Below are 20,854 nucleotides of genomic sequence, written 5' to 3' on the forward strand. Positions count from 1 at the left end.
CGAAAAGGAGAGTACAGAAGATAAAAGAGAAAATAAGAGAAAAGTAAAGAAGAGAAAAGTGAAAAGAGAAATGAGAATATAGAAAACAAGAGAAAACAAACGAAAACATAAAAGAAAAAAAGAGAAAAGTAGAGAAAAGAAGAGAAAAGATGAAAGAAGAGAAAAGAGAAAAGAAGAGAAAAGAGAAAAGAGAAATGAGAAAAGAAGAGAATTAGAAAAGGAAAGAAGAGAAATGAAGAGAAAAGAGAAAAGAAGAGAAAAGAAGAGAAAACAAGAGCAAAGAGAAAAGAGAAAAGAAGAGAAAAGAAGAGAAAGAAGAGAAAAGAGAAAAGAAGAGAAAAGAAGAGAAAAGAGAAAAGAGAAATGAGAAAAGAAGAGAATTAGAAAAGGAAAGAAGAGAAATGAAGAGAAAAGAGATAAGAAGAGAAAAGAAGAGCAAACAAGAGAAATGAGAACAGAAGAGCAAAGAAGAGAAAAGAAGAGAAATGAAGAGAAAAGAAGAGAAAGAGAAAGGAGAGAAAAGAAAAGAAGAGTAAAGAGAAAAGAGAAAAGAAGAGAAAGGAAGAGAAAAGAAGAGAAAGAGAAAGGAGAGAAAAGAAAAGAAGAGTAAAGAGAAAAGAGAAAAGAAAAGAAAGGAAGAGAAATGACGAGAAAAGAGAAAATAGAAAAGAGAAAACAAGAGAAAACAAGCGAAAAGAGAAAAGAGAAGACTTAGAAAAGAATAGAAAAGAGTAAAGAGAAAAGAAGAGAAAAGCAGAGAGATGAGAAAAGAGAAAAGAAGAGAAAAGATGAAATTAGAAAAGCGTAAAGAGGAGAAAAGAGAAAAGAAGAGAAAAGAAAAGAAGAGAAAAAAGAAAGGGTTAAAGAATGGAAAACAACAGAAAAGAGAAAAGAGAAAAGAAGAGAAAAGAAGAGAAAAGAGAAAAGAAGAGAGAAGGAGAAAAATGAAGAGAAAAGAGAAAAGAAGGGAATTAGAAAAGGAAAGAAGAGAAATGAAGAGAAAAGAGATAAGAAGAGAAAAGAAGAGCAAACAAGAGAAATGAGAAAAGAAGAGCAAAGAAGAGAAAAGAAGAGAAATGAAGAGAAAAGAAGAGAAAGAGAAAGGAGAGAAAAGAAAAGAAGACTAAAGAAAAAAGAGAAAAGAATAGAAAGGAAGAGAAAAGTAGAGAAAGAGAAAGGAGAGAAAAGAAAAGAAGAGTTTAGAGAAAAGAGAAAAGTAGAGACAGGAAGAGAAATGACGAGAAAAGAGAAAATAGAAAAGAGAAAACAAGCGAAAAGAGAAAAGAGAAGACATAGAAAAGAATAGAAAAGAGAAAAGAGAACAGAAGAGAAAAGCAGAGAGATGAAAAAAGAGTATAAAGAAGAGAAAAGATGAAATTAGAAAAGCGAAAAGAGGAGAAAAGAGAAAAGAAGAGAAAAGAAACGAAGAGAAAAGAGAAAAGAGAAAGGGTTAAAGAAGGGAAAACAACAGAAAAGAGAAAAGAAGAGAAAAGAGAAAGGGGTAAAGAAGAGAAAAGAAGAGAAAAGAGAAAAGAAGAGAGAAGGAGAAAAATGAAGAGAAAAGAGAAAAGAAGAGAAAACAAGAGAAAAGAGAAAAGAAGAGAAAAGAGAAAAGAGAAAGGGGTAAAGCAGAGAAAACAAGAGAAAAGAGAAAAGAGAAATGAAGAGAAAAGAAGAGAAGAGAAAGGAGAAAAGAAGAGAAAACAAGAGAAAAGAGAAAAGAAGAGAAAAGACAAGAAGAGTAAAGAGAAAAGAGAAAAGAAGAGAAATGAAGAGGAAAGAGAGAATAGAAAAGAGAAAAGAAGAGAAAAGAGGAAAATATAAAAGCGAAAAGGAGAGTACAGAAGATAAAAGAGAAAATAAGAGAAAAGTAAAGAAGAGAAAAGTGAAAAGAGAAATGAGAATATAGAAAACAAGAGAAAACAAACGAAAACATAAAAGAAAAAAAGAGAAAAGTAGAGAAAAGAAGAGAAAAGATGAAAGAAGAGAAAAGAGAAAAGAAGAGAAAAGAGAAAAGAGAAATGAGAAAAGAAGAGAATTAGAAAAGGAAAGAAGAGAAATGAAGAGAAAAGAGAAAAGAAGAGAAAAGAAGAGAAAACAAGAGCAAAGAGAAAAGAGAAAAGAAGACAAAAGAAGAGAAAGAAGAGAAAAGAGAAAAGAAGAGAAAAGAAGAGAAAAGAGAAAAGAGAAATGAGAAAAGAAGAGAATTAGAAAAGGAAAGAAGAGAAATGAAGAGAAAAGAGATAAGAAGAGAAAAGAAGAGCAAACAAGAGAAATGAGAACAGAAGAGCAAAGAAGAGAAAAGAAGAGAAATGAAGAGAAAAGAAGAGAAAGAGAAAGGAGAGAAAAGAAAAGAAGAGTAACGAGAAAAGAGAAAAGAAGAGAAAGGAAGAGAAAAGAAGAGAAAGAGAAAGGAGAGAAAAGAAAAGAAGAGTAAAGAGAAAAGAGAAAAGAAAAGAAAGGAAGAGAAATGACGAGAAAAGAGAAAATAGAAAAGAGAAAACAAGAGAAAACAAGCGAAAAGAGAAAAGAGAAGACTTAGAAAAGAATAGAAAAGAGTAAAGAGAAAAGAAGAGAAAAGCAGAGAGATGAGAAAAGAGAAAAGAAGAGAAAAGATGAAATTAGAAAAGCGTAAAGAGGAGAAAAGAGAAAAGAAGAGAAAAGAAAAGAAGAGAAAAAAGAAAGGGTTAAAGAATGGAAAACAACAGAAAAGAGAAAAGAGAAAAGAAGAGAAAAGAAGAGAAAAGAGAAAAGAAGAGAGAAGGAGAAAAATGAAGAGAAAAGAGAAAAGAAGAGAAAACAAGAGAAAAGAAAAGAGAATAGAAGAGAACAGAAGAAAAAAGAGAAAAGTAGTGAAAAGAGAAAAGAGAGAAATAAGCTAAAAGAGAAAAAAAAGCTAAAAGAGAAAAGAGAAAAAAGTGAAAAGAAGAGAAAAGAGAAAAGAGAAAGGGTTAAAGAAGAGAAAACAAGAGAAAAGAGAAAAGAGAAAAGAAGAGAAAGGAGAAAGGGGTAAAGAAGAGAAAAGAAGAGAAAAGAGAAAAGAAGAGAAAAGAAGAGAAATGAAGAGAAAAGAGAAAAGAGAAAAGAAGAGAAAAGTAGAGTAAAGAGAAAAGAGAAAAGAAGAGAAAACAAGAGAAAAGAGAAAAAAGAAAGGGCCAAAGAAGAGAAAAGAAGTGAAAAGAGAAAATAAGAGAAAAGAAGAGAAAAGTAGAGAAAAGAGAAAAGAGAAAGGGTTAAAGAAGAGAAAAGAAGTGAAAAGAGAAAAGAAGAGTAATGAAGAGAAAAGAAGAGAAAAGAGAAATGAGAAAAGAAGAGAAAAGAAGAGAAAAGAGAAAAGAAGAGAAAAGAAGAGAAAAGAGAAAAGTAGAGAAAAGAAGAGAAAAGAGAAAAGAAGAGAAAAGAGAAAAGAAGAGAAAGGAAGAGAAAAGAGAAAAGAGAAATGAGAAAAGAAGAGATTAGAAAAGGAAAGAAGAGAAATGAAGAGAAAAGAGAAAAGAAGAGCAAACAAGAGAAATGAGAAAAGAAGAGAATTAGAAAAGGAAAGAAGAGAAAAAGAAAAGAAGAGAAAAGAAGAGCAAACAAGAGAAATGAGAAAAGAGGAGAAGAGAAGAGAAATGAAGAGAAAAGAAGAGAAAAGAGAAATGAGAAAAGAAGAGAATTAGAAAAGGAAAGAAGAGAAATGAAGAGAAAAGAGAAAAGAAGAGAAAAGAAGAGAAAACAAGAGCAAAGAGAAAAGAGAAAAGAAGAGAAAAGAAGAGAAAAGAGAAAAGAAGAGGAATGAAGAGAAAGAAGAGAAAAGAGAAAAGAAGAGAAAAGAAGAGAAAAGAGAAAAGAAGAGGAATGAAGAGAAAGAAGAGAAAAGAGAAAAGAAGAGAAATGAAGAGAAAAGAGATAAGAAGAGAAAAGAAGAGCAAACAAGAGAAATGAGATCAGAAGGACAAAGAAGAGAAAAGAAGAGAAATGAAGAGAAAGGAAGAGAAAGAGAAAGGAGAGAAAAGAAAAGAAGAGTAAAGAGAAAAGAGAAAAGAAGAGAAAGAGAAAGGAGAGAAAAGAAAAGAAGAGTAAAGAGAAAAGAAAAAAGAAAAGAAAGGAAGAGAAATGACGAGAAAAGAGAAAATAGAAAAGAGAAAACAAGAGAAAACAAGCGAAAAGAGAAAAGAGGAGACTTAGAAAAGAATAGAAAAGAGTAAAGAGAACAGAAGAGAAAAGCAGAGAGATGAGAAAAGAGAAAAGAAGAGAAAAGATGAAATTAGAAAAGCGAAAAGAGGAGAAAAGAGAAAAGAAGAGAAAAGAAAAGAAGAGAAAAAAGAACGGGTTAAAGAATGGAAAACAACAGAAAAGAGAAAAGAGAAAAGAGAAAAGAAAAGAAAAGAAGAGAAAAGAGAAAGGGATAAAGAAGAGAATAGAAGAGAAAAGAGAAAAGAAGAGAGAAGGAGAAAAATGAAGAGAACAGAGAAAAGAAGACAAAACAAGAGAAAAGAAAAGAGAATAGAAGAGAACAGAAGAAAAAAGAGAAAAGTAGTGAAAAGAGAAAAGAGAGAAAAGAAGCTAAAAGAGATAAAAAAAGCTAAAAGAGAAAAGAGAAAAAAGTGAAAAGAAGAGAAAAGAGAAAAGAGAAAGGGTTAAAGAAGAGAAAACAAGAGAAAAGAGAAAAGAAGAGAAAAGAAGAGAAATGAAGAGAAAAGAGAAAAGAGAAAAGAAGAGAAAACAAGAGCAAAGAGAAAAGAGAAAAGAAGAGAAAACAAGAGAATAGAGAAAAGAAGAGGAATGTAGAGAAAGAAGAGAAAAGAGAAAAGAAGAGAAAACAAGAGAAAAGAGAAAAAAGAAAGGGCCAAAGAAGAGAAAAGAAGTGAAAAGAGAAAAGAAGAGAAAAGAAGAGAAAAGTCGAGAAAAGAGAAAAGAGAAAGGGTTAAAGAAGAGAAAAGAAGTGAAAAGAGAAAAGAAGAGTAATGAAGAGAAAAGAAGAGAAAAGAGAAATGAGAAAAGAAGAGAAAAGAGAAAAGAAGAGAAAAGAAGAGAAAAGAGAAAAGAGAAAGGGGTAAAGCAGAGAAAACAAGAGAAAAGAGAAAAGAGAAATGAAGAGAAAAGAAGAGAGAAGAGAAAGGAGAAAAGAAGAGAAAACATGAGAAAAGAGAAAAGAAGAGAAAAGACAAGAAGAGTAAAGAGAAAAGATAAAATAAGAGAAAAGAAGAGAAATGAAGAGAAAAGAGAGAAGAGAAAAGAGAAAAGAAGAGAAAAGAGGAAAATATAAAAGCGAAAAGGAGAGTACAGACGATAAAAGAGAAAATAAGAGAAAAGTAAAGAAGAGAAAAGTGAAAAGAGAAATGAGAATATAGAAAACAAGAGAAAACAAACGAAAAGATAAAAGAAAAAAAGAGAAAAGTAGAGAAAAGAAGAGAAAAGAGAAAAGAAGAGAAAAGAGAAAAGAAGAGAAAAGAAGAGAAAAGAGAATAGAGAAATGAGAAAAGAAGAGAATTCGAAAAGGAAAGAAGAGAAATGAAGAGAAAAGAGAAAAGAAGAGCAAACAAGAGAAATGAGAAAAGAAGAGAATTAGAAAAGGAAAGAAGAGAAATGAAGAGAAAAGAGAAAAGAAGAGAAAAGAAGAGCAAACAAGAGAAATGAGAAAAGAAGAGAAATGAAGAGAAAAGAAGAGAAAAGAGAAAAGAAGTGAAAAGAAGAGAAAAGAGAAAAGAAGAGAAAGGAGAAAGGTGTAAAGAAGAGAAAAGAAGAGAAAAGAGAAAAGAAGAGAAAATAGAAAAGAGAAAAGAAGAGAAAACAAGAGCAAAGAGAAAAGAGAAAAGAAGAGAAAACAAGAGAATAGAGAAAAGAAGAGGAATGCAGAGAAAGAAGAGAAAAGAGAAAAGAAGAGAAAACAAGAGAAAAGAGAAAAAAGAAAGGGCCAAAGAAGAGAAAAGAAGTGAAAAGAGAAAAGAAGAGAAAAGAAGAGAAAAGTCGAGAAAAGAGAAAAGAGAAAGGGTTAAAGAAGAGAAAAGAAGTGAAAAGAGAAAAGAAGAGTAATGAAGAGAAAAGAAGAGAAAAGAGAAATGAGAAAAGAAGAGAAAAGAGAAAAGAAGAGAAAAGAAGAGAAAAGAGAAAAGAGAAAGGGGTAAAGCAGAGAAAACAAGAGAAAAGAGAAAAGAGAAATGAAGAGAAAAGAAGAGAGAAGAGAAAGGAGAAAAGAAGAGAAAACATGAGAAAAGAGAAAAGAAGAGAAAAGACAAGAAGAGTAAAGAGAAAAGATAAAATAAGAGAAAAGAAGAGAAATGAAGAGAAAAGAGAGAAGAGAAAAGAGAAAAGAAGAGAAAAGAGGAAAATATAAAAGCGAAAAGGAGAGTACAGACGATAAAAGAGAAAATAAGAGAAAAGTAAAGAAGAGAAAAGTGAAAAGAGAAATGAGAATATAGAAAACAAGAGAAAACAAACGAAAAGATAAAAGAAAAAAAGAGAAAAGTAGAGAAAAGAAGAGAAAAGAGAAAAGAAGAGAAAAGAGAAAAGAAGAGAAAAGAAGAGAAAAGAGAAAAGAGAAATGAGAAAAGAAGAGAATTCGAAAAGGAAAGAAGAGAAATGAAGAGAAAAGAGAAAAGAAGAGCAAACAAGAGAAATGAGAAAAGAAGAGAATTAGAAAAGGAAAGAAGAGAAATGAAGAGAAAAGAGAAAAGAAGAGAAAAGAAGAGCAAACAAGAGAAATGAGAAAAGAAGAGAAATGAAGAGAAAAGAAGAGAAAAGAGAAAAGAAGTGAAAAGAAGAGAAAAGAGAAAAGAAGAGAAAGGAGAAAGGTGTAAAGAAGAGAAAAGAAGAGAAAAGAGAAAAGAAGAGAAAATAGAAAAGAGAAAAGAAGAGAAAACAAGAGCAAAGAGAAAAGAGAAAAGAAGAGAAAACAAGAGAATAGAGAAAAGAAGAGGAATGCAGAGAAAGAAGAGAAAAGAGAAAAGAAGAGAAAACAAGAGAAAAGAGAAAAAAGAAAGGGCCAAAGAAGAGAAAAGAAGTGAAAAGAGAAAAGAAGAGAAAAGAAGAGAAAAGTAGAGAAAAGAGAAAAGAGAAAGGGTTAAAGAAGAGAAAAGAAGTGAAAAGAGAAAAGAAGAGTAATGAAGAGAAAAGAAGAGAAAAGAGAAATGAGAAAAGAAGAGAAAAGAAGAGAAAAGAGAAAAGAAGAGAAAAGAAGAGAAAAGAGAAAAGAGAAAGGGGTAAAGCAGAGAAAACAAGAGAAAAGAGAAAAGAGAAATGAAGAGAAAAGAAGAGAGAAGAGAAAGGAGAAAAGAAGAGAAAACAAGAGAAAAGAGAAAAGAAGTTGAAAGACAAGAAGAGTAAAGAGAAAAGATAAAAGAAGAGAAAAGAAGAGAAATGAAGAGAAAAGAGAGAAGAGAAAAGAGAAAAGAAGAGAAAAGAGGAAAATATAAAAGCGAAAAGGAGAGTACAGAAGATAAAAGAGAAAATAAGAGAAAAGTAAAGAAGAGAAAAGTGAAAAGAGAAATGAGAATCTAGAAAACAAGAGAAAACAAACGAAAATATAAAAGAAAAAAAGAGAAAAGTAGAGAAAAGAAGAGAAAAGAGAAAAGAGAAATGAGAAAAGAAGAGAATTAGAAAAGGAAAGAAGAGAAATGAAGAGAAAAGAGAAAAGAAGAGCAAACAAGAGAAATGAGAAAAGAAGAGAATTAGAAAAGGAAAGAAGAGAAATGAAGAGAAAAGAGAAAAGAAGAGAAAAGAAGAGGAAACAAGGGAAATGAGAAAAGAAGAGAAAAGAAGAGAAATGAAGAGAAAAGAAGAGAAAAGAAGAGAAAAGAGAAAAGAAGAGAAAGGAAGCAAAAAGAATTAAAAGAGAAAAGAGAAAAGAAAAGAAGAGAAAGGAGTAAAGAGAAAAGAAGAGAACAGAAGAGAAAAGAAGAAAAAGGAGAAAAGAGTAAAGAAGAGAACAGAAGACAAAAGAAGAGAAAAGAGAAAATCAGAGAAAAAGGAAAAGAGAAAAGACGAGAACAGAAGAGAAAAGAAAAGAGTATAGAAGAGAAAAGAGAAAAGAGAAAAGAAGAGAAAAGAAGAGACAAGAGAAAAGGAGAGAACAGAAGAGAAAAGAAGAGAAAAGTGAAAAGAAGAGAACAGAAGAGAAAGGCGATAAGAGAACACAGAAAAGAAGAGAAAAGAAAAGAAAACAGGAGAACAGTGAAAAGAAGAGAAAAGGAGCGAACAGAGAGTAAAGACAAAAGAGAAATGCAGTGAAATGAAGAGAAAAGAGATAATAGCAAAGACAAAAGAAGAGAATAGAAGAAAAAAGAGAAAAGAGAAAAGAAGCGAAAAGAGAAAAGAGAAAAGTAGAGAAAAGAAGAGAATAGAGACACAAGAAAGGGGACAAGAAGAGAAAAGAGGAAAGAGATAAGAAGAGAAAAGATGAGAAAAGAAAAAAGAGAAAAGAAGTAAAAAGAGAAAAGATAAAAGAGGGGAAAAGACGGCAAAAGAAGAGAAAAGAGGAAAGAAGAGAAAAGAGAAAAGAAGAGAAAAGACAAAAGAGAAATGAAGAGAAAAGAGATAAGAGAAAAGAAGAGAAAAGAAGAATAAATGCAAAAGAAGAGAAAAGAGAAAAGAGATAAGAAGGGAAAAGAAGAGAAAAGAGAAAAGAGAAAAGTGAAAAGAGAAAAGAGAAAAGAGGAGAAAAGAAGTGTAAAGAAGAGATAAGAGAAAAGAAGAGAAAAGACAAAAGATAAATGAAGAGAAAAGAGATAAGAGAAAAGAAGAGAAAAGAAGAATAAATGCAAAAGAAGAGGACAGAGAAAAGAAGAGAAAAGAGAAAAGAAGAGAAAAGAGAAAAGAGACAAGTGAAAAGAGAAAAGAGAAAAGAGGAGAAAAGAAGTGTAAAGAAGAGATAAGAGAAAAGAAGAGAAAAGAGGAAAATATAAAAGCGAAAAGGAGAGTACAGAAGGTAAAAGAGAAAATAAGAGAAAAGTAAAGAAGAGAAAAGTGAAAAGAGAAATGAGAATATAGAAAACAAGAGAAAACAAACGGAAACATAAAAGAAAAAAAGAGAAAAGTAGAGAAAAGAATAGAAAAGATGAAAGAAGAGAAAACAGAAAAGAAGAGAAAAGAAGAGAAAAGAGAAAAGAGAAATGAGAAAAGAAGAGAATTAGAAAAGGAAAGAAGAGAAATGAAGAGAAAAGAGAAAAGGAGAGAAAACAAGAGCAAAGAGAAAAGAGAAAAGAAGAGAAAAGAGAAAAGAAGAGGGAATGAAGAGAAAGAAGAGAAAAGAGAAAAGAAGAGAAAAGAGAAAAGAGAAATGAGAAAAGAAGAGAATTAGAAAAGGAAAGAAGAGAAATGAAGAGAAAAGAGATAAGAAGAGAAAAGAAGAGCAAACAAGAGAAATGAGAACAGAAGGACAAAGAAGAGAAATGAAGAGAAAAGAAGAGAAAGAGAAAGGAGAGAAAAGAAAAGAAGAGTAAAGAGAAAAGAGAAAAGAAGAGAAAGGAAGAGAAAAGAAGAGAAAGAGAAAGGAGAGAAAAGAAAAGAAGAGTAAAGATTAAAGAGAAAAGACAAGAAAGGAAGAGAAATGACGAGCAAAGAGAAAATAGAAAAGAGAAAACAAGAGAAAACAAGCGAAAAGAGAAAAGAGAAGACTTAGAAAAGAATAGAAAAGAGTAAAGAGAACAGAAGAGAAAAGCAGAGAGATGAGAAAAGAGAAAAGAAGAGAAAAGATGAAATTAGAAAAGCGAAAAGAGGAGAAAAGAGAATAGAAGAGAAAAGAAAAGAAGAGAAAAAAGAAAGGGTTAAAGAATGGAAAACAACAGAAAAGAGAAAAGAGAAAAGAAGAGAAAAGAAGAGAAAAGAGAAAGGGGTAAAGAAGAGAAAAGAAGAGAAAAGAGAAAAGAAGAGAGAAGGAGAAAAATGAAGAGAAAAGAGAAAAGAAGAGAAAACAAGAGAAAAGAAAAGAGAATAGAAGAGAACAGAAGAAAAAAGAGAAAAGTAGTGAAAAGAGAAAAGAGAGAAAAGAAGCTAAAAGAGAAAAAAAAAGCTAAAAGAGAAAAGAGAAAAAAGTGAAAAGAAGAGAAAAGAGAAAAGAGAAAGGGTTAAAGAAGAGAAAACAAGAGAAAAGAGAAAAGAGAAAAGAAGAGAAAGGAGAAAGGGGTAAAGAAGAGAAAAGAAGAGAAAAGAGAAAAGAGAAAAGAAGAGAAAACAAGAGCAAAGAGAAAAGAGAAAAGAAGAGAAAACAAGAGAATAGAGAAAAGAAGAGGAATGTAGAGAAAGAAGAGAAAAGAGAAAAGAAGAGAAAACAAGAGAAAAGAGAAAAAAGAAAGGGCCAAAGAAGAGAAAAGAAGTGAAAAGAGAAAAGAAGAGAAAAGAAGAGAAAAGTAGAGAAAAGAGAAAAGAGAAAGGGTTAAAGAAGAGAAAAGAAGTGAAAAGAGAAAAGAAGAGTAATGAAGAGCAAAGAAGAGAAAAGAGAAATGAGAAAAGAAGAGAAAAGAAGAGAAAAGAGAAAAGAAGAGAAAAGAAGAGAAAAGAGATAAGAGGAAGGGGTAAAGCAGAGAAAACAAGAGAAAAGAGAAAAGAGAAATGAAGAGAAAAGAAGAGAGAAGAGAAATGAGAAAAGAAGAGAAAACAAGAGAAAAGAGAAAAGAAGAGAAAAGACAAGAAGAGTAAAGAGAAAAGAGAAAAGAAGAGAAAAGAAGAGAAATGAAGAGAAAAGAGAGAATAGAAAAGAGAAAAGAAGAGAAAAGAGGTAAATATAAAAGCGAAAAGGAGAGTACAGAAGATAAAAGAGAAAATAAGAGAAAAGTAAAGAAGAGAAAAGTGAAAAGAGAAATGAGAATATAGAAAACAAGAGTAAACAAACGAAAAGATAAAAGAAAAAAAGAGAAAAGTAGAGAAAAGAAGAGAAAAGAAGAGAAAAGAGAAAAGAGAAATGAGAAAAGAAGAGAATTAGAAAAGGAAAGAAGAGAAATGAAGAGAAAAGAGATAAGAAGAGAAAAGAAGAGCAAACAAGAAAAATGAGAACAGAAGAGCAAAGAAGAGAAAAGAAGAGAAATGAAGAGAAAAGAAGATAAAGAGAAAGGAGAGAAAAGAAAAGAAGACTAAAGAGAAAAGAGAAAAGAAGAGAAAGGAAGAGAAAAGAAGAGAAAGAGAAAGGAGAGAAAAGAAAAGAAGAGTTTAGAGAAAAGAGAAAAGAAGAGACAGGAGGAGAAATGACGAGAAAAGAGAAAATAGAAAAGAGAAAAAAAGCGAAAAGAGAAAAGAGAAGACATAGAAAAGAATAGAAAAGAGAAAAGAGAACAGAAGAGAAAAGCAGAGAGATGAAAAAAGAGTATAAAGAAGAGAAAAGATGAAATTAGAAAAGCGAAAAGAGGAGAAAAGAGAAAAGAAGAGAAAAGAAAAGAAGAGAAAAGAGAAAAGAGAAAGGGTTAAAGTAGGGAAAACAACAGAAAAGAGAAAAGAAGAGAAAAGAGAAAGGGGTAAAGAAGAGAAAAGAAGAGAAAAGAGAAAAGAAGAGAGAAGGAGAAAAATGAAGAGAAAAGAGAAAAGAAGAGAAAACAAGAGAAAAGAGAAAAGAAGAGAAAAGAGAAAAGAGAAAGGGGTAAAGCAGAGAAAACAAGAGAAAAGAGAAACGAGAAATGAAGAGAAAAGAAGAGAAGAGAAAGGAGAAAAGAAGAGAAAACAAGAGAAAAGAGAAAAGAAGAGAAAAGACAAGAAGAGTAAAGAGTAAAGAGAAAAGAAGAGAAAAGAAGAGAAATGAAGAGAAAAGAGAGAATGGAAAAGAGAAAAGAAGAGAAAAGAGGAAAATATAAAAGCGAAAAGGAGAGTACAGAAGATAAAAGAGAAAATAAGAGAAAAGTAAAGAAGAGAAAAGTGAAAAGAGAAATGAGAATATAGAAAACAAGAGAAAACAAACGGAATCATAAATGAAAAAAAAAGAAAAGTAGAGAAAAGAAGAGAAAAGATGAAAGAAGAGAAAAGAGAAAAGAAGAGAAAAGAAGAGAAAAGAGAAAAGAGAAATGAGAAAAGAAGAGAATTAGAAAAGGAAAGAAGAGAAATGAAGAGAAAACAAGAGAAAAGAGAAAAAAGAAAGGGCCAAAGAGGAGTAAAGAAGTGAAAAGAGAAAAGAAGAGAAAAGAAGAGAAAAGTAGAGAAAAGAGAAAAGAGAAAGGAGAAAAGAGAAATGAAGAGAAAAGAAGAGAGAAGAGAAAGGAGAAAAGAAGAGAAAACAAGAGAAAAGAGAAAAGAAGTGAAAAGACAAGAAGATTAAAGAGAAAATATAAAAGAAGAGAAAAGAAGAGAAATGAAGAGAAAAGAGAGAAGAGAAAAGAGAAAAGAAGAGAAAAGAGGAAAATATAAAAGCGAAAAGGAGAGTACAGAAGATAAAAGAGAAAATAAGAGAAAACAAAAGAAGAGAAAAGTGAAAAGAGAAATGAGACTATAGAAAACAAGAGAAAACTAACGAAAAGATAAAAGAAAAAAAGAGAAAAGTAGAGAAAAGAAGAGAAAAGAGAAAAGAAGAGAAAAGAGAAAAGAAGAGAAAAGAAGAGAAAAGAGAAAAGAGAAATGAGAAAAGAAGAGAATTAGAAAAGGAAAGAAGAGAAATGAAGAGAAAAGAGAAAAGAAGAGAAAACAAGAGCAAAGAGAAAAGAGAAAAGAAGAGAAAAGAGAAAAGAAGAGGAATGAAGAGAAAGAAGAGAAAAGAGAAAAGAAGAGAAAAGAGAAAAGAGAAATGAGAAAAGAAGAGAATTAGAAAAGGAAAGAAGAGAAATGAAGAGAAAAGAGATCAGAAGAGAAAAGAAGAGAAAACAAGAGCAAAGAGAAAACAGAAAAGAAGAGAAAAGAAGAGAAAAGAGAAAAGAGAAATGAGAAAAGAAGAGAATTAGAAAAGGAAAGAAGAGAAATGAAGAGAAAAGAGAAAAGGAGAGAAAACAAGAGCAAAGAGAAAAGAGAAAAGAAGAGAAAAGAGAAAAGAAGAGGGAATGAAGAGAAAGAAGAGAAAAGAGAAAAGTAGAGAAAAGAGAAAAGAGAAATGAGAAAAGAAGAGAATTAGAAAAGGAAAGAAGAGAAATGAAGAGAAAAGAGATAAGAAGAGAAAAGAAGAGCAAACAAGAGAAATGAGAACAGAAGGACAAAGAAGAGAAATGAAGAGAAAAGAAGAGAAAGAGAAAGGAGAGAAAAGAAAAGAAGAGTAAAGAGAAAAGAGAAAAGAAGAGAAAGGAAGAGAATAGAAGAGAAAGAGAAAGGAGAGAAAAGAAAAGAAGAGTAAAGATTAAAGAGAAAAGACAAGAAAGGAAGAGAAATGACGAGCAAAGAGGAAATAGAAAAGAGAAAACAAGAGAAAACAAGCGAAAAGAGAAAAGAGAAGACTTAGAAAAGAATAGAAAAGAGTAAAGAGAACAGAAGAGAAAAGCAGAGAGATCCGAAAAGAGAAAAGAAGAGAAAAGATGAAATTAGAAAAGCGAAAAGAGGAGAAAAGAGAAAAGAAGAGAAAAGAAAAGAAGAGAAAAAAGAAAGGGTTAAAGAATGGAAAACAACAGAAAAGAGAAAAGAGAAAAGAAGAGAAAAGAAGAGAAAAGAGAAAGGGGTAAAGAAGAGAAAAGAAGAGAAAAGTGAAAAGAGAAATGAGAATATAGAAAACAAGAGTAAACAAACGAAAAGATAAAAGAAAAAAAGAGAAAAGTAGAGAAAAGAAGAGAAAAGAAGAGAAAAGAGAAAAGAGAAATGAGAAAAGAAGAGAATTAGAAAAGGAAAGAAGAGAAATGAAGAGAAAAGAGATAAGAAGAGAAAAGAAGAGCAAACAAGAAAAATGAGAACAGAAGAGCAAAGAAGAGAAAAGAAGAGAAATGAAGAGAAAAGAAGATAAAGAGAAAGGAGAGAAAAGAAAAGAAGACTAAAGAGAAAAGAGAAAAGAAGAGAAAGGAAGAGAAAAGAAGAGAAAGAGAAAGGAGAGAAAAGAAAAGAAGAGTTTAGAGAAAAGAGAAAAGAAGAGACAGGAAGAGAAATGACGAGAAAAGAGAAAATAGAAAAGAGAAAAAAAGCGAAAAGAGAAAAGAGAAGACATAGAAAAGAATAGAAAAGAGAAAAGAGAACAGAAGAGAAAAGCAGAGAGATGAAAAAAGAGAACAAAAGAGAAAAGATGAAATTAGAAAAGCGAAAAGAGGAGAAAAGAGAAAAGAAGAGAAAAGAAAAGAAGAGAAAAGAGAAAAGAGAAATGGTTAAAGTAGGGAAAACAACAGAAAAGAGAAAAGAAGAGAAAAGAGAAAGGGGTAAAGAAGAGAAAAGAAGAGAAAAGAGAAAAGAAGAGAGAAGGAGAAAAATGAAGAGAAAAGAGAAAAGAAGAGAAAACAAGAGAAAAGAGAAAAGAAGAGAAAAGAGAAAAGAGAAAGGGGTAAAGCAGAGAAAACAAGAGAAAAGAGAAACGAGAAATGAAGAGAAAAGAAGAGAAGAGAAAGGAGAAAAGAAGAGAAAACAAGAGAAAAGAGAAAAGAAGAGAAAAGACAAGAAGAGTAAAGAGTAAAGAGAAAAGAAGAGAAAAGAAGAGAAATGAAGAGAAAAGAGAGAATGGAAAAGAGAAAAGAAGAGAAAAGAGGAAAATATAAAAGCGAAAAGGAGAGTACAGAAGATAAAAGAGAAAATAAGAGAAAAGTAAAGAAGAGAAAAGTGAAAAGAGAAATGAGAATATAGAAAACAAGAGAAAACAAACGGAAACATAAATGAAAAAAAAAGAAAAGTAGAGAAAAGAAGAGAAAAGATGAAAGAAGAGAAAAGAGAAAAGAAGAGAAAAGAAGAGAAAAGAGAAAAGAGAAATGAGAAAAGAAGTGAATTAGAAAAGGAAAGAAGAGAAATGAAGAGAAAAGAGAAAAGAAGAGAAAACAAGAGCAAAGAGAAAAGAGAAAAGAAGAGAAAAGAGAAAAGAAGAGGAATGAAGAGAAAGAAGAGAAAAGAGAAAAGAAGAGAAAAGAGAAAAGAGAAATGAGAAAAGAAGAGAAAAGTAGAGAAAAGAGAAAAGAGAAAGGGTTAAAGAAGAGAAAAGAAGTGAAAAGAGAAAAGAAGAGTAATGAAGAGAAAAGAAGAGAAAAGAGAAATGAGAAAAGAAGAGAAAAGAAGAGAAAAGAGAAAAGAAGAGAAAAGAAGAGAAAAGAGAAAAGAAAAAGGGGTAAAGCAGAGAAAACAAGAGAAAAGAGAAAAGAAGTTGAAAGACAAGAAGAGTAAAGAGAAAAGATAAAAGAAGAGAATAGAAGAGAAATGAAGAGAAAAGAGAGAAGAGAAAAGAGAAAAGAAGAGAAAAGAGGTAAATATAAAAGCGAAAAGGCGAGTACAGAAGATAAAAGAGAAAATAAGAGAAAAGTAAAGAAGAGAAAAGTGAAAAGAGAAATGAGAATATAGAAAACAAGAGAAAACAAACGGAAACATAAATGAAAAAAAAAAGAAAAGTAGAGAAAAGAAGAGAAAAGATGAAAGAAGAGAAAAGAGAAAAGAAGAGAAAAGAAGAGAAAAGAGAAAAGAGAAATGAGAAAAGAAGAGAATTAGAAAAGGAAAGAAGAGAAATGAAGAGAAAAGAGAAAAGAAGAGAAAACAAGAGCAAAGAGAAAAGAGAAAAGAAGAGAAAAGAGAAAAGAAGAGGAATGAAGAGAAAGAAGAGAAAAGAGAAAAGAAGAGAAAAGAGAAAAGAGAAATGAGAAAAGAAGAGAATTAGAAAAGGAAAGAAGAGAAATGAAGAGAAAAGAGCTAAGAAGAGAAAAGAAGAGCAAACAAGAGAAATGAGAACAGAAGAGCAAAGAAGAGAAAAGAAGAGAAATGAAGAGAAAAGAAGAGAGAGAGAAAGGAGAGAAAAGAAAAGAAGAGTAAAGAGAAAAGAGAAAAGAAGAGAAAGGAAGAGAAAAGAAGAGAAAGAGAAAGGAGAGAAAAGAAAAGAAGAGTAAAGAGAAAAGAGAAAAGACAAGAAAGGAAGAGAAATGACGAGCAAAGAGAAAATAGAAAAGAGAAAACAAGAGAAAACAAGCGAAAAGAGAAAAGAGAAGACTTAGAAAAGAATAGAAAAGAGTAAAGAGAACAGAAGAGAAAAGCAGAGAGATGAGGAAAGAGAAAAGAAGAGAAAAGATGAAATTAGAAAAGCGAAAACAGGAGAAAAGAGAAAAGAAGAGAAAAGAAAAGAAGAGAAAAAAGAAAGGGTTAAAGAATGGAAAACAACAGAAAAGATAAAAGAGAAAAGAAGAGAAAAGAGAAAGGGGTAAAGAAGAGAAAAGAAGAGAAAAGAGAAAAGAAGAGAGAAGGAGAAAAATGAAGAGAAAAGAGAAAAGAAGAGAAAACAAGAGAAAAGAAAAGAGAATAGAAGAGAACAGAAGAAAAAAGAGAAAAGTAGTGAAAAGAGAAAAGAGAGAAAAGAAACTAAAAGAGAAAAAAAAAGCTAAAAGAGAAAAGAGAAAAAAGTGAAAAGAAGAGAAAAGAGAAAAGAGAAAGGGTTAAAGAAGAGAAAACAAGAGAAAAGAGAAAAGAGAAAAGAAGAGAAAGGAGAAAGGGGTAAAGAAGAGAAAAGAAGAGAAAAGAGAAAAGAGAAAAGGAGAGAAAACAAGAGCAAAGAGAAAAGAGAAAAGAAGAGAAAACAAGAGAAAAGAGAAAAAAGAAAGGGCCAAAGAAGAGAAAAGAAGTGAAAAGAGAAAAGAAGAGAAAAGAAGAGAAAAGTAGAGAAAAGAGAAAAGAGAAAGGGTTAAAGAAGAGAAAAGAAGTGAAAAGAGAAAAGAAGAGTAATGAAGAGAAAAGAAGAGAAAAGAGAAATGAGAAAAGAAGAGAAAAGAGAAAAGAAGAGAAAAGAAGAGAAAAGAGAAAAGAGAAAGGGGTAAAGCAGAGAAAACAAGAGAAAAGAGAAAAGAAGTTGAAAGACAAGAAGAGTAAAGAGAAAAGATAAAAGAAGAGAATAGAAGAGAAATGAAGAGAAAAGAGAGAAGAGAAAAGAGAAAAGAAGAGAAAAGAGGAAAATATAAAAGCGAAAAGGAGAGTACAGAAGATAAAAGAGAAAATAAGAGAAAAGTAAAGAAGAGAAAAGTGAAAAGAAGAGAAAACAAGAGAAAAGAGAAAAGAAGAGAAAAGAGAAAAGAGAAAGGGGTAAAGCAGAGAAAACAAGAGAAAAGAGAAAAGAGAAATGAAGAGAAAAGAAGAGAAGAGAAAGGAGAAAAGAAGAGAAAACAAGAGAAAAGAGAAAAGAAGAGAAAAGACAAGAAGAGTAAAGAGTAAAGAGAAAAGAAGAGAAAAGAAGAGAAATGAAGAGAAAAGAGAGAATGGAAAAGAGAAAAGAAGAGAAAAGAGGAAAATATAAAAGCGAAAAGGAGAGTACAGAAGATAAAAGAGAAAATAAGAGAAAAGTAAAGAAGAGAAAAGTGAAAAGAGAAATGAGAATATAGAAAACAAGAGAAAACAAACGGAAACATAAATGAAAAAAAAAGAAAAGTAGAGAAAAGAAGAGAAAAGATGAAAGAAGAGAAAAGAGAAAAGAAGAGAAAAGAAGAGAAAAGAGAAAAGAGAAATGAGAAAAGAAGAGAATTAGAAAAGGAAAGAAGAGAAATGAAGAGAAAAGAGAAAAGAAGAGAAAACAAGAGCAAAGAGAAAAGAGAAAAGAAGAGAAAAGAGAAAAGAAGAGGAATGAAGAGAAAGAAGAGAAAAGAGAAAAGAAGAGAAAAGAGAAAAGAGAAATGAGAAAAGAAGAGAATTAGAAAAGGAAAGAAGAGAAATGAAGAGAAAAGAGCTAAAAAGAGAAAAGAAGAGCAAACAAGAGAAATGAGAACAGAAGAGCAAAGAAGAGAAAAGAAGAGAAATGAAGAGAAAAGAAGAGAAAGAGAAAGGAGAGAAAAGAAAAGAAGAGGAAAGAGAAAAGAGAAAAGAAGAGAAAGGAAGAGAAAAGAAGAGAAAGAGAAAGGAGAGAAAAGAAAAGAAGAGTAAAGAGAAAAGAGAAAAGACAAGAAAGGAAGAGAAATGACGAGCAAAGAGAAAATAGAAAAGAGAAAACAAGAGAAAACAAGCGAAAAGAGAAAAGAGAAGACTTAGAAAAGAATAGAAAAGAGTAAAGAGAACAGAAGAGAAAAGCAGAGAGATGAGGAAAGAGAAAAGAAGAGAAAAGATGAAATTAGAAAAGCGAAAAGAGGAGAAAAGAGAAAAGAAGAGAAAAGAAAAGAAGAGAAAAAAGAAAGGGTTAAAGAATGGAAAACAACAGAAAAGATAAAAGAGAAAAGAAGAGAAAAGTAAAGAAGAGAAAAGTGAAAAGAGAAATGAGAATATAGAAAACAAGAGTAAACAAACGAAAAGATAAAAGAAAAAAAGAGAAAAGTAGAGAAAAGAAGAGAAAAGAGAAAAGAAGAGAAAAGAGAAATGAGAAAAGAAGAGAATTAGAAAAGGAAAGAAGAGAAATGAAGAGAAAAGAGATAAGAAGAGAAAAGAAGAGCAAACAAGAAAAATGAGAACAGAAGAGCAAAGAAGAGAAAAGAAGAGAAATGAAGAGAAAAGAAGATAAAGAGAAAGGAGAGAAAAGAAAAGAAGACTAAAGAGAAAAGAGAAAAGAAGAGAAAGGAAGAGAAAAGAAGAGAAAGAGAAAGGAGAGAAAAGAAAAGAAGAGTTTAGAGAAAAGAGAAAAGAAGAGACAGGAAGAGAAATGACGAGAAAAGAGAAAATAGAAAAGAGAAAAAAAGCGAAAAGAGAAAAGAGAAGACATAGAAAAGAATAGAAAAGAGAAAAGAGAACAGAAGAGAAAAGCAGAGAGATGAAAAAAGAGAAAAGAAGATAAAAGATGAAATTAGAAAAGCGAAAAGAGGAGAAAAGAGAAAAGAAGAGAAAAGAAAAGAAGAGAAAAGAGAAAAGAGAAAGGGTTAAAGAAGGGAAAACAACAGAAAAGAGAAAAGAAGAGAAAAGAGAAAGGGGTAAAGAAGAGAAAAGAAGAGAAAAGAGAAAAGAAGAGAGAAGGAGAAAAATGAAGAGAAAAGAGAAAAGAAGAGAAAACAAGAGAAAAGAGAAAAGAAGAGAAAAGGGAAAAGAGAAAGGGGTAAAGCAGAGAAAACAAGAGAAAAGAGAAAAGAGAAATGAAGAGAAAAGAAGAGAAGAGAAAGGAGAAAAGAAGAGAAAACAAGAGAAAAGAGAAAAGAAGAGAAAAGACAAGAAGAGTAAAGAGTAAAGGGAAAAGAAGAGAAAAGAAGAGAAATGAAGAGAAAAGAGAGAATGGAAAAGAGAAAAGAAGAGAAAAGAGGAAAATATAAAAGCGAAAAGGAGAGTACAGAAGATAAAAGAGAAAATAAGAGAAAAGTAAAGAAGAGAAAAGTGAAAAGAGAAATGAGAATATAGAAAACAAGAGAAAACAAACGGAAACATAAATGAAAAAAAAAGAAAAGTAGAGAAAAGAAGAGAAAAGATGAAAGAAGAGAAAAGAGAAAAGAAGAGAAAAGAAGAGAAAAGAGAAAAGAGAAATGAGAAAAGAAGAGAATTAGAAAAGGAAAGAAGAGAAATGAAGAGAAAAGAGCTAAGAAGAGAAAAGAAGAGCAAACAAGAGAAATGAGAACAGAAGAGCAAAGAAGAGAAAAGAAGAGAAATGAAGAGAAAAGAAGAGAAAGAGAAAGGAGAGAAAAGAAAAGAAGAGGAAAGAGAAAAGAGAAAAGAAGAGAAAGGAAGAGAAAAGAAGAGAAAGAGAAAGGAGAGAAAAGAAAAGAAGAGTAAAGAGAAAAGAGAAAAGAAAAGAAAGGAAGAGAAATGACGAGAAAAGAGAAAATAGAAAAGAGAAAACAAGAGAAAACAAGCGAAAAGAGAAAAGAGAAGACTTAGAAAAGAATAGAAAAGAGTAAAGAGAACAGAAGAGAAAAGCAGAGAGATGAGGAAAGAGAAAAGAAGAGAAAAGATGAAATTAGAAAAGCGAAAAGAGGAGAAAAGAGAAAAGAAGAGAAAAGAGGAAAATATAAAAGCGAAAAGGAGAGTACAGAAGATAAAAGAGAAAATAAGAGAAAAGTAAAGAAGAGAAAAGTGAAAAGAAGAGAAAACAAGAGAAAAGAGAAAAGAAGAGAAAAGAGAAAAGAGAAAGGGGTAAAGCAGAGAAAACAAGAGAAAAGAGAAAAGAGAAATGAAGAGAAAAGAAGAGAAGAGAAAGGAGAAAAGAAGAGAAAACAAGAGAAAAGAGAAAAGAAGAGAAAAGACAAGAAGAGTAAAGAGTAAAGAGAAAAGAAGAGAAAAGAAGAGAAATGAAGAGAAAAGAGAGAATGGAAAAGAGAAAAGAAGAGAAAAGAGGAAAATATAAAAGCGAAAAGGAGAGTACAGAAGATAAAAGAGAAAATAAGAGAAAAGTAAAGAAGAGAAAAGTGAAAAGAGAAATCAGAATATAGAAAACAAGAGAAAACAAACGGAAACATAAATGAAAAAAAAAGAAAAGTAGAGAAAAGAAGAGAAAAGATGAAAGAAGAGAAAAGAGAAAAGAAGAGAAAAGAAGAGAAAAGAGAAAAGAGAAATGAGAAAAGAAGAGAATTAGAAAAGGAAAGAAGAGAAATGAAGAGAAAAGAGAAAAGAAGAGAAAACAAGAGCAAAGAGAAAAGAGAAAAGAAGAGAAAAGAGAAAAGAAGAGGAATGAAGAGAAAGAAGAGAAAAGAGAAAAGAAGAGAAAAGAGAAAAGAGAAATGAGAAAAGAAGAGAATTAGAAAAGGAAAGAAGAGAAATGAAGAGAAAAGAGCTAAAAAGAGAAAAGAAGAGCAAACAAGAGAAATGAGAACAGAAGAGCAAAGAAGAGAAAAGAAGAGAAATGAAGAGAAAAGAAGAGAAAGAGAAAGGAGAGAAAAGAAAAGAAGAGGAAAGAGAAAAGAGAAAAGAAGAGAAAGGAAGAGAAAAGAAGAGAAAGAGAAAGGAGAGAAAAGAAAAGAAGAGTAAAGAGAAAAGAGAAAAGACAAGA

The sequence above is a fragment of the Chiloscyllium punctatum genome, chromosome 39, assembly GCF_047496795.1.
Source record: "Chiloscyllium punctatum isolate Juve2018m chromosome 39, sChiPun1.3, whole genome shotgun sequence".
Classification (NCBI taxonomy): Eukaryota; Metazoa; Chordata; class Chondrichthyes; order Orectolobiformes; family Hemiscylliidae; genus Chiloscyllium; species Chiloscyllium punctatum.